The sequence below is a fragment of the Furipterus horrens genome, unplaced genomic scaffold (assembly GCF_987537825.1).
Source record: "Furipterus horrens unplaced genomic scaffold, mFurHor1.1.pri manual_scaffold_10, whole genome shotgun sequence".
NCBI lineage: Eukaryota > Metazoa > Chordata > Mammalia > Chiroptera > Furipteridae > Furipterus > Furipterus horrens.
In genome coordinates this window covers 60,794,901-60,804,524 of record NW_028327180.1, presented here as the reverse complement: position 1 = coordinate 60,804,524, position 9,624 = coordinate 60,794,901, and the positions used below count along the sequence as shown (strand labels likewise).

At 40.3% G+C, this 9,624-nt stretch overlaps 1 pseudogene across 1 annotated transcript; it reads left to right on the top strand.

Moving 5' to 3' along the window:
- The first annotated feature begins 2,662 nt into the window (after window positions 1-2,662).
- On the top strand, window positions 2,663-7,785 carry LOC150000412 (olfactory receptor 5V1-like; annotated as a pseudogene). Its single transcript, XR_016513281.1, has 3 exons — window positions 2,663-2,716; window positions 2,920-3,042; window positions 6,493-7,785. The product of XR_016513281.1 is annotated as an olfactory receptor 5V1-like (transcript).
- The last annotated feature ends 1,839 nt before the right edge of the window (window positions 7,786-9,624 follow it).

The window sequence follows — 9,624 nt, the reverse complement described above, 5'->3', positions numbered from 1 at the left end:
GAAACCAGTTTTAAAGTGAAGCCCACAGACCACCCCATTAGGACTTTGTTTTTCATTGTTTGAAATATTTTTTGCCATTCCCTTCTGGCTTGTAGTGTTTCTGCTGAGAAATCTGATGATAGCCTTATTGGAACTTCCTTGTATGTTATTTGTTGTTTCTCTCTTGCTGCTTTTAGGATTCTCTCTTTGTCTTTGAATGTTGCCATTTAAATATGATGTGTCTTGAAGTGGGCCTGTTGGGGTTCCTTTTCATTGGGAGCCTCTGTGCTTCCTGGACTTGCATGACTCTTTCTCTCCTCATGTTAGGGAAGTTTTCTGTCATTAGTTTTTCAAACAGGTTTTCTATTTCTTGCTCTTCTTCTTCTCCTTCTGGAATTCCTATGATATGGATATTATTACGTTTCATGTTGTCCTGCATCTGTCTTAGAACCTCTTCATTCTTGTTCAGTCTTTTTTCATTTTCTTGCACTGTCTGTGAGTTTTTGTCTACATTGTCCTCCAGCTCGCTGATCCGATCTTCTGCTTGTCTAGCCTGCTTTTAATTCCTTCTACTGTGTTCTTCAATTCAGAGATCATATTCTTCATTTCCTCCTGGCTCTTATTGATAGCTTTTATGTCCTTTTTCATGCTGGTGTAATTCTCAGCAAGTTCATTGTAGTTTTTCTGGAGTTTCTTGTAGTTTCCCTGGAGTTCTTTGTAGTTTCTGCTGAGTTCATTGAGCTTCTCCATAATCCATGTTTTGAATTCCATATCTGATAGTTTGCTCCCCTCTATTTCATTTAGCACTTTTTCTGGGGATTCTACCTTTCCTTTCGATGGGGGGTTGTTTCTCTGTCTCCCCATTTTTGTGACTCTTATTGTTTGTTGCTGCTTCTTAGATTGATCTGCACTTCCTGGATCTGCCGCTGGTGGCGTCAGATTGTGTACCAGTCTGGCCTTAGGCAGCCCGTTGGAGACTTCCAGGGATCTATTGCCTTTGTCTGTCTCCTTTAGCTGTTAATCTATTCAATCTGTGATTAGCCATCAGGCTTAAGGACTGAGAGTGTGTCAGCTTAATTCCTGTAGGCAGGGCTTTTGCTTCCCCTCAGGCTGACACCAGTTGGAGGGGAATGGTCTGCCTGCAGTATGGCAATGAGTCAGCACTGGGACCGAGTCGGCTGGTCCCCCAGTTCTCCCCTCAAAGACACCACGCCAAATTCTCCCCAAGTGTCTCTAGTCCTCTCTGCCTTCCCTCTGCTTAAGCCCAGGGTAAGTGGGGGCCAAAATATTTTCGTATGTGATCCACTTAAGAGCTCTTTTTCTCCTGCTATTTCTCTCTGGCTAGCAAGAAGCCCTGTGTCTTTTTGCTTTTAACAGCTGGATACTATTTTACTTTCCACTTTGTTGCTGTAGACTGGGAAGCCCAGCTGGGGGTTTAGGCCCTGCCCTTCTCAGGGGAAGCCTCAGCTGCTGAGCTGTTTCTAAGTCCCTTCAGCTGCCACCCGTGGGAGCCCAGCCAGCCCTTCCACCTCTTAGCACTCCCTTCCAGTCACATCGTGATGAAGTGGCCTTTTCTGTCTCTCCATGGTTATAAGACTTATCTCCAGCTAGTGTTCGGTTGGTTATTCCAGATGATTTCTCCAAAATTAAGTTGTAAATCCAGGCTGGTCCTGGGAGGAGGTTAGTGTAGCTTCCATTTACTCCTTCGCCATCTTGAATCTCCACTGCTAATTTCTTTTATATTATTTACAATCCATCTTCATAACCCTGCATCTTTCCTCCACCTGGAATCTGTAACCTTTCTTTTTTTTTAATTCAAAATCCTTCTTATTCTTTATATGTTAAATATTGACTTCATCAACAACTCAGCTTAAAATGTCTGAATTTCTGTATGAGCTGCACCCCACAGCATCTGCTATAGACAGGGAGAGAGAGAAGGGAGATTGATGCGTGGGTGTTTGTGTTATTTCTTACTGTCAAGTCTTTACAAGCTATTTCAAAGATATACATATAATAATTACTCTCTGTATTAATAATTGGGACATATTTTATAAAATAATATTATATGCCTATACATTATATTACATTATAATATCATACACTGTGGGCACTTGAAAGGCAGAAAGCGTATTATTTTTATCCCTCCAATGATGCTTCTTAATTGTCTCAAACACTAAATTTTTTTTGCTAACTAAAAAATTTTTTAAAGATTCTGATCTTGCAGATATTTGTCGCACAAGATTTGACCTCAGGGATAAAACTTTGTTTACAATGAACAGCAAAACAGCATAAAAACAGATACTACAGAAAATAAGTAGAAAGGGATGGATTAGAAATGAGAATGCTCATATAAAGAGCTAAACGTCGTTCTTGAAAAAAAGCAGGTCCACAGTAAGTAGGTGTGCAGTAATGAGGCAGTGAAAGATATATTATCCTTTATACATAGTTTAAAAATATACATAATTAGAAATTCTCCTTTGTGGGGAGAATATGTGGCTCTGTGTTTTTGCTATCAGTTAAAATATAGATGTATTTGCTATTTTATCTATGTTATCTGTTTCCTAATGAAACAATGGAGCAAGACACACACTTCATTTCTGCCTGGTTTGGGAGGAGACTGACAGGAGAGGAGGGAGGCTGGGCTAAGCAGACTGCGGTCATGCAGAACAACAGCTGCCTCTGGAACTCCTGTGCTGGGGTCCTCCACGGATCCCTGATATGTCTGCAAACTCACCAGGTCACTTTGTTTTTAATTTCTTTTTGTCGTTGTTGTTGTTGTTGTTGTTCTATTACAGTTGTCCCCTATTGTTCCCCTGTTGCTCTCTCCTGCCCTGCTCACCCCCACCCCTTTCCCACAGTCAGCTCCCTCCCTGTTGTCCATGTCCATGGGTCATTTATACTAGTTCCTTGACTAGTCCCTTCCCCTTCTTTTCCCACCAGGTCACTTTGGATTCTATAAGCACCAAGGTCAAAGCAAACATGGTACAATTGTACACTCAGTATTTTGAAAAATAACTGATTTGATGCTTGACTGCACTGGTTGAAGATGCATATTAGAGCCAGGTAACAAATGTTCTGTCTGCCAATCTACTTATAGTAAAAATACCCAGTTTGGTGTTATGCAAGCAGAGGGATTCATCAAATTAATAAGGTATGCAAGGTACGCAGCTCACCAGGGAGAAGTTTATCTAATTTTTGAACCATAATTTATGCCCATGCATTCATGCCTGAAATGGCTGGAATAAGAGGTCATCATTTTTCACTGAGAGGGAAACACTCAGTTTTAAATTCAGCTTTAGGGCAGAGATAATACCTTAGTTGTTAGACGAGGGTGCTTGGCACCAGAAGTCTGTGGAAGGTGATGGGGAGCAGTGACGAGCTAGGTGGAGGTCCAGGTGGGGTGCAGTAGAGGCAGCCAGAAGGACCAAAGGTGAGCTTCCTGCTTTTCTGTCACAGCTCTTGGGTATTCTGTGTGATTCTAATTCACTTAATACCCGAGTCTCTCTATATTCAGACCACAATGTCATTGTGTCCCAGCTCCTTCATTAGGCAAATGCAGAAACAGAGCTTGATTCTCACAGTTTCATTTAATGTCAAGACAAATTTAAAACAAAAGTGTAACTAATTTTCTTAATGTAAGTGATGAGATAACTATGCTTAGAGTTTAAGTAACTTGTGAAGATTCTTAGCAGAGTTTGAAACCAGGCCTCCCTAAGGCCACAGTCTTATGACACCCAAAGTATAGTGCTTCCATCACTCCCATTGAGTGAATATTAGAGTAAATAAGAGAAATATTACTGTTACTCTGAGCAACTCTTATGGGGCAGGGGTTTTAGGGCCATTAGTTAATCAGAGGAAGTCTGTCTTCTCTGTCTCTCCTCAAGAGACACAGTCACTGCCACACAGACCGGGGCATCCTCCCAGCAGTTCTTACCTTTCTAGGCGGACAGCTCATCTTTCTCCCCCACCACCCAAAACTGCTTTTTTTCTTACTTTTATAATTTGAATGGTATCCCCTCTAAAATTCATATGTTGAAATCCTAACCTCTGTACCTCAGATTGTGACTTAACTTGGGGAAAGGGTCTTTAAAGAAGTAATTAAGTAAAAATGAGGTCATTCCACTGGGCTCAGATCCGATATGACTTCTGTCTTTCTAAGAAAGAAAATTTGATACACAGAGATAAATCCATGGTAAGAGACACAGGGAGAAGATGTTCATCCATCACTAGATGGGAACATGGTCTGGAGAGGGTCTGCCTCAGGCTGGCCTATAGTGTGTGGGTTCTTGACTTGGTGAAGGAAAGCTTTCACTGCACAAGTCCAGGTGATTTTGAGAGTATGTTTATTAAAGCTGGGGGCAGTGAAACAAAGGAAGAATTTAGGGTTGACAAAGCAATAGAAGAGAGCATAGGTGGGGCTGCTTTGGCTCTCTAGAAAAGTCAGAGAAGAGGGGAACTGGGATACAGGATCAGGGTTGGGGGTGATTGACCCAGAGTGAGCTGCCACTGCCCCTTGTTTCTCTGGCTGAAAGTCTCATGGGGATCCTTAGGGTTTAGGAGGAAAGTAAAAAGTTCATGTCTGAGAAGGGGCACAGGCATGCTCTAGAGAGAACCTGCGCTGGTATTCTTTGTCATGAGGGTTTTATCTTTCCACTGTGGACCAGAATTTTGGTTGTGGGGCAGAGGGGAGTTCAGCAGAGTATTCATCAGCTTTCCAGGTGCATTTTTAATATGCTGGTGTATCAGAATGAATGCATAGTAGGGTTTGGGATTATTCTCTTGGTCAACTTTGTTGCTTTATTTTTATCTCAGGTCTGCCTGGCTCTAGTTGGGTTTTGTTATTTGTTCCCCTGACTTCATCTGTCCTTGGCTTTAGCTGGCACAAACGGCATTAATTGGGTCTCTTTCTCTATCTCCCCACCCAAGGTGATTTAAGCTATTAATTCCTTGGTTTGGGAGCAGAAGGTTAAAACATTTGCTCACAGGTTTCCCTGGTTGGAGAAAATAAGGTTTTGCAATTCGCTAGCTGTCTACAGTGAATTTTGGCTTTGTTTAATGTTCTTGCTTCAGTTTTCAAATTTCACTTGCCCAAGAATTTTCCTAGCTTTGTACCATCCTGCTTCACATCTAAACCAAGGATAGAGACTTCAGAAGAGACCAACCCTGCCAACACCTTCATCTAGAACTTTATTTAGCCTCCAGAACAGTGAGACAATACAGTTCTCATGTTTAAACCAGCTCCTTTGTTATGGAAGCCCTAGCAGACATTGACGGTCTCCAAAACTCAGACATTTTCTCCTTCATGTCTTCATAGCTTAGTAAAGAGGTTAGAGCAATAGAACTCTTAAATTATTCTTGCAGTCATTTTGACCATATTTTATTTTTTAAAGTGTGATAACAAAGCCAATGTGTATTCAGTATTTGTTTTAACTTTTGAAAAAAAAATCCCATTCCCAGAAATAACCCTATTTTTTTTTGCATATAAAGATTTATAGAGATGTTTGGATCATAAAAATATTTTATTATGAGTGATAAATTATTTTTTTAATTTAAAAATTAATTTAGTCACAAAAGGTATGTATGAACAATAAAAGTTGTAAAGGTGACAGACACAGTCAAAAGAAAATTTAAATGATGTTTTAAAAATCAAATCAGAATGGATCCCAACTTGTTTTTATAGCACTGTTGTCAGTTACATATAAACTTTTGAAGACTCTCTCTGATTTCTGAGTAACTATTTCCTTTTATTTAAGTCACGAAGGTCAGTGGGCTCTCCTGCTCAATTCAGAGCCCTTTGCTCCACACTCAGTTTCTTGTTCTTACTTAAAATACTAAGTCCTGTGAGGGTCCTGGTGTTGCTTCCCGGGGGGAGGGGCAGTGATGGGTCACTGGCCACTTCAGAGCTGCAGAGGGGGTGCAGGCTCGGTACTGGGAAGTCCTGAAATGAGGCCCCCTGTGTGCCAGTATTCAAGGCACAGTCTCACATGGTTCCTCATAAAAAGTCTCATTATTGTGATTTTTCAAGATCATAGACCAGCAATATTTCTACTATAAGAGATGCCTCAGGGACTGGAAATAATTAGGCACCCAGCAGAAGCCACTGGGCCAGAGCCAGGTCACAGTTGTTCTAGTTGAACATTTGTGCTAAAATTAGAATTTATTTTTACTGAAAAAAATCGAAGATTTGACACCACAATACCGAAACTTGGATACAGGTAACACCCTTCACCATCCTATAACCACTTGCTCCTTACCCGCTCAGACACTCACATTATCTGCTCAATCTCTGTAAGCTTTTGTGTTACAACCATTTACCTGGTTTACACTCTTCCCATGAACTCTGTGTACTTAATGCAGTAAATGCAGCAGTTGTTGAGAGGATAATTAATGGGATAAGACTGTTTCATCTTGGGCATTAAGAAATGTAAATCATTTCAAAGCTTGTTATTTATGATGCAGTGTATATAACCAGTATCTTAATAAATACATGTTTTTTCTCTTTCATTTATTTAGAATTTGTTACTGCTTAGACTTCACAGAAAAGCAGCAAGAGAGAAAAGAAAAGGGAGGGGACTCATTAACCATGGTGAGGACTGGTTTACTGTGACCACCTTTCTGGACTGCTCTGTGATTGTGTGTTTTGCACTATCACGAAGACCACAACGGTCTTGACTATTCCTTGACTTTCTCTTTCTATGGCTTGAAATGGAAATGACAAATGAGGACCACTGTGACTGGATTTATTCTCAAGGACTCTCAGACATGCCTGAACTGAGGCTTGTGAGCACCTCATTTTTTTTTTTTCATCTACATCTTGTCCCTCCTAGGTAACATCTCTATCATCACAACTGTGACCAGAGACAGCCACCTCCACACCCCCATGTACTTCTTCCTGAAGAATCTGTCCTTCTTGGACATGTGCTACACCTCAGTCACCATCCCAAAGGCAGTGATAAATTCACTCATGGGTTTCAATGTCATTTCCTTTTGGGAATGTGCGGTGCAGCTCTTTTTGTTTGTACTGCTGTTTGCTTCTGAATGCTACTTGCTCACATCCATGGCATATGACCATGTTTAGCCATCCACAAGCCTCTCCTCTATGGTGTCATTATGAGTAGAAAGTTGTGTACAGAGCTTGTCATTGTGGCCTGGTCAGGTGGAGCTCTCTATGCCAGCTTCCACACCATCAACACCTTCTCCCTCCTGTTCTGTGGGCCCAACATGATTGACCACTTCTTCTGTGACAGCTTCCTCATCATGAGACTCTCCTGCAGTGACTTCCACACCAATGAGGAAGATGGATTTGCAGTGGGTGGGTGTATCACTCTCAGTGCCTTTGCCCTCACTATCATCTCCTATGTTATCATCATCTCCACAGTCATTCAGATCCCCTCTGCCAGTGGCCGCTGGAAGGCCTTCTCAACCTGCTCCTCCCACCTTGCCACTGTTATTCTGTTTTATGCCACTGGGAGTCTTGCTTACCTGAGACCTACCTCTCAATACTCTCCCACTCAAGGACGACTATTGTCTGTGTTATATTCCATCCTAACACCTAACCTGAACCCTCTTGTCTACTGTCTGAGAAACAAAGACATGCAGGTGGCCCTGAAAAAGCTACTTGCCCCATCCAACTAGACAGTTTTCTCATATTAAGCATATTGTTCTAAACCTTAACTTAGATCAAATGAGTACATTTTTAGAAACACACAACCTAGCAAAACTGAATAATGAATAAATAGAAAATGTGAACAGATCTATAACAAAGAGCTTAAAACAATAATTAAAAAAAAAAAAAAAAAAAAACACCCAACAATAAGAACCCCCGTACCAGATGGTTTCACTGGTTAATTCTACCAACACTTAATAATAGTTAACATCAATCTTTATAAAACTCTTAAAAAAAAAAACTAAACAAAATATTTCTAAAGTCATTTTATGAGGCCAACAATACCTTGATACTAAAGCCAGATAAAGACACTACAAGAAAATAAAACTACAGACCAATATTTTTGATGACTATGTATGCAAAAGTCCTCAACAAAATAAAGTAGTCACTCTCTATATCGCAGTTCCCTTTTTGCAGCCTCACTGTATCGCACGATTTTAAAAAATATTATAATTATTTATCACGGGTTTTTTGCTATATCACAGGATTTTGCGGTACTGTATATGTGTGTTGTTAAAGTTTCGTAGGTTTAAGAGTGTAGAATATATTTAAGAACATTAGTGTTTATAAAAGTGTAGAAAGGGTTAATAAGGGAGTGGGAAAAGTTAATAAGGGACTGGGAACAGTTTATAAGTGTGTGGGAAGGGTTTATAAAGCCTTAAAATATATGTAAATACTAAAATAAATGTAAGGTTCCTACTTCGCGGATTTTCACCTATCGTGGGGGCAGGGCGGGGGCAGGTCTAGAACATAATACCCGTGATAAGTGAAGGAATACTGTATTTAAAACCAGCTAAGTATAACAACATGTTTTAAAATTCTCAAAAATTCATGTTTTGTTTTGTTTTGCTAGGTGAAATAGGCACAGAGGAAGACAAATACCATATGATTTCACTTATATGTAAAATCTAAAGGACAAAATAAATAAATAAACAAAACAGAAACAGACTTATAGAAACAGAACAGACTGATAATTGCCACAGGAGGTGGGGGGCTGGATGGAAAAGGTGAAGGGATTGAGAAGTACAGACTTGTACAAAATAGTCATGGGGATGTGAATCACTTCTAATACACAGAATTTTAACTGTGATGTATTAGAATGAGTGGTTTACGTACATTTCTTCCTTTCTTTTCTTCTTTTTTTTATTTTTTATTTTGGTTGTCAAATGATCTTTATTTGAAAATTTTCCTTTGTAGTTCTTAACTAGCCAGACATTCCACTGCACCATCAACATCACAGCCCACAGACCGCTCAGTCCCCAGGATCTCTTTTTTTTAAGTATATTTCATTGATTATGTTGTTGCAGTAGTTCCAATTTTTTCCCTTTTGCTCCCCTCCACCCCGTATGCCCTTTCCCTCCAGCAATGCCACCCCCATTAGTTCATGTCCATTGGTCATGCATGTAAGTTCTTTGGTTTCACCCTTTCCTATATTATTCTTAACTTCCCCTTGTCTATTTTGTACCAACCAATTATGCTTCTCAGTCCCTGCATCATATCCCCATTTGCCCCCCTCCCACTCCCAGCTGATAACCCTCCAAATGATCCCCATACCTATGATTCTGTTCCTATTCTGACTTGCTTAGTTGGATTTTGTATTTATTTTTTAGATTCAGTTGCTAATAGTTGTGAGTTTGTTGTCATTTTAGTGTTCATAGTCTTTTTTAAAATATGCTTTATTGTTTATACTATTACAGTTGTCCCAATTTCTTTTCCCTTTGTTCCCATCTACCCAGTGACTCCCCTCCCTCCAGCTGTCCCCCATCCTTAGTCCATGCCCATTGGTTGTGCATATAGTTCTTCTCAAGATCTTCCTATTTACTCCACTCCCTCCTACTATGCTTCTTAATTCCTGTACCATCTCTCTCCCTTTCCTCCTTCCCCCTCCCCACTAACCTCCCCCCAAAATGTTCCCCAACCTATAATTCATTGCCCACTCTTGTCACCTACTTAGTTTGCCTTTGTTTTGGTTCCCTAGC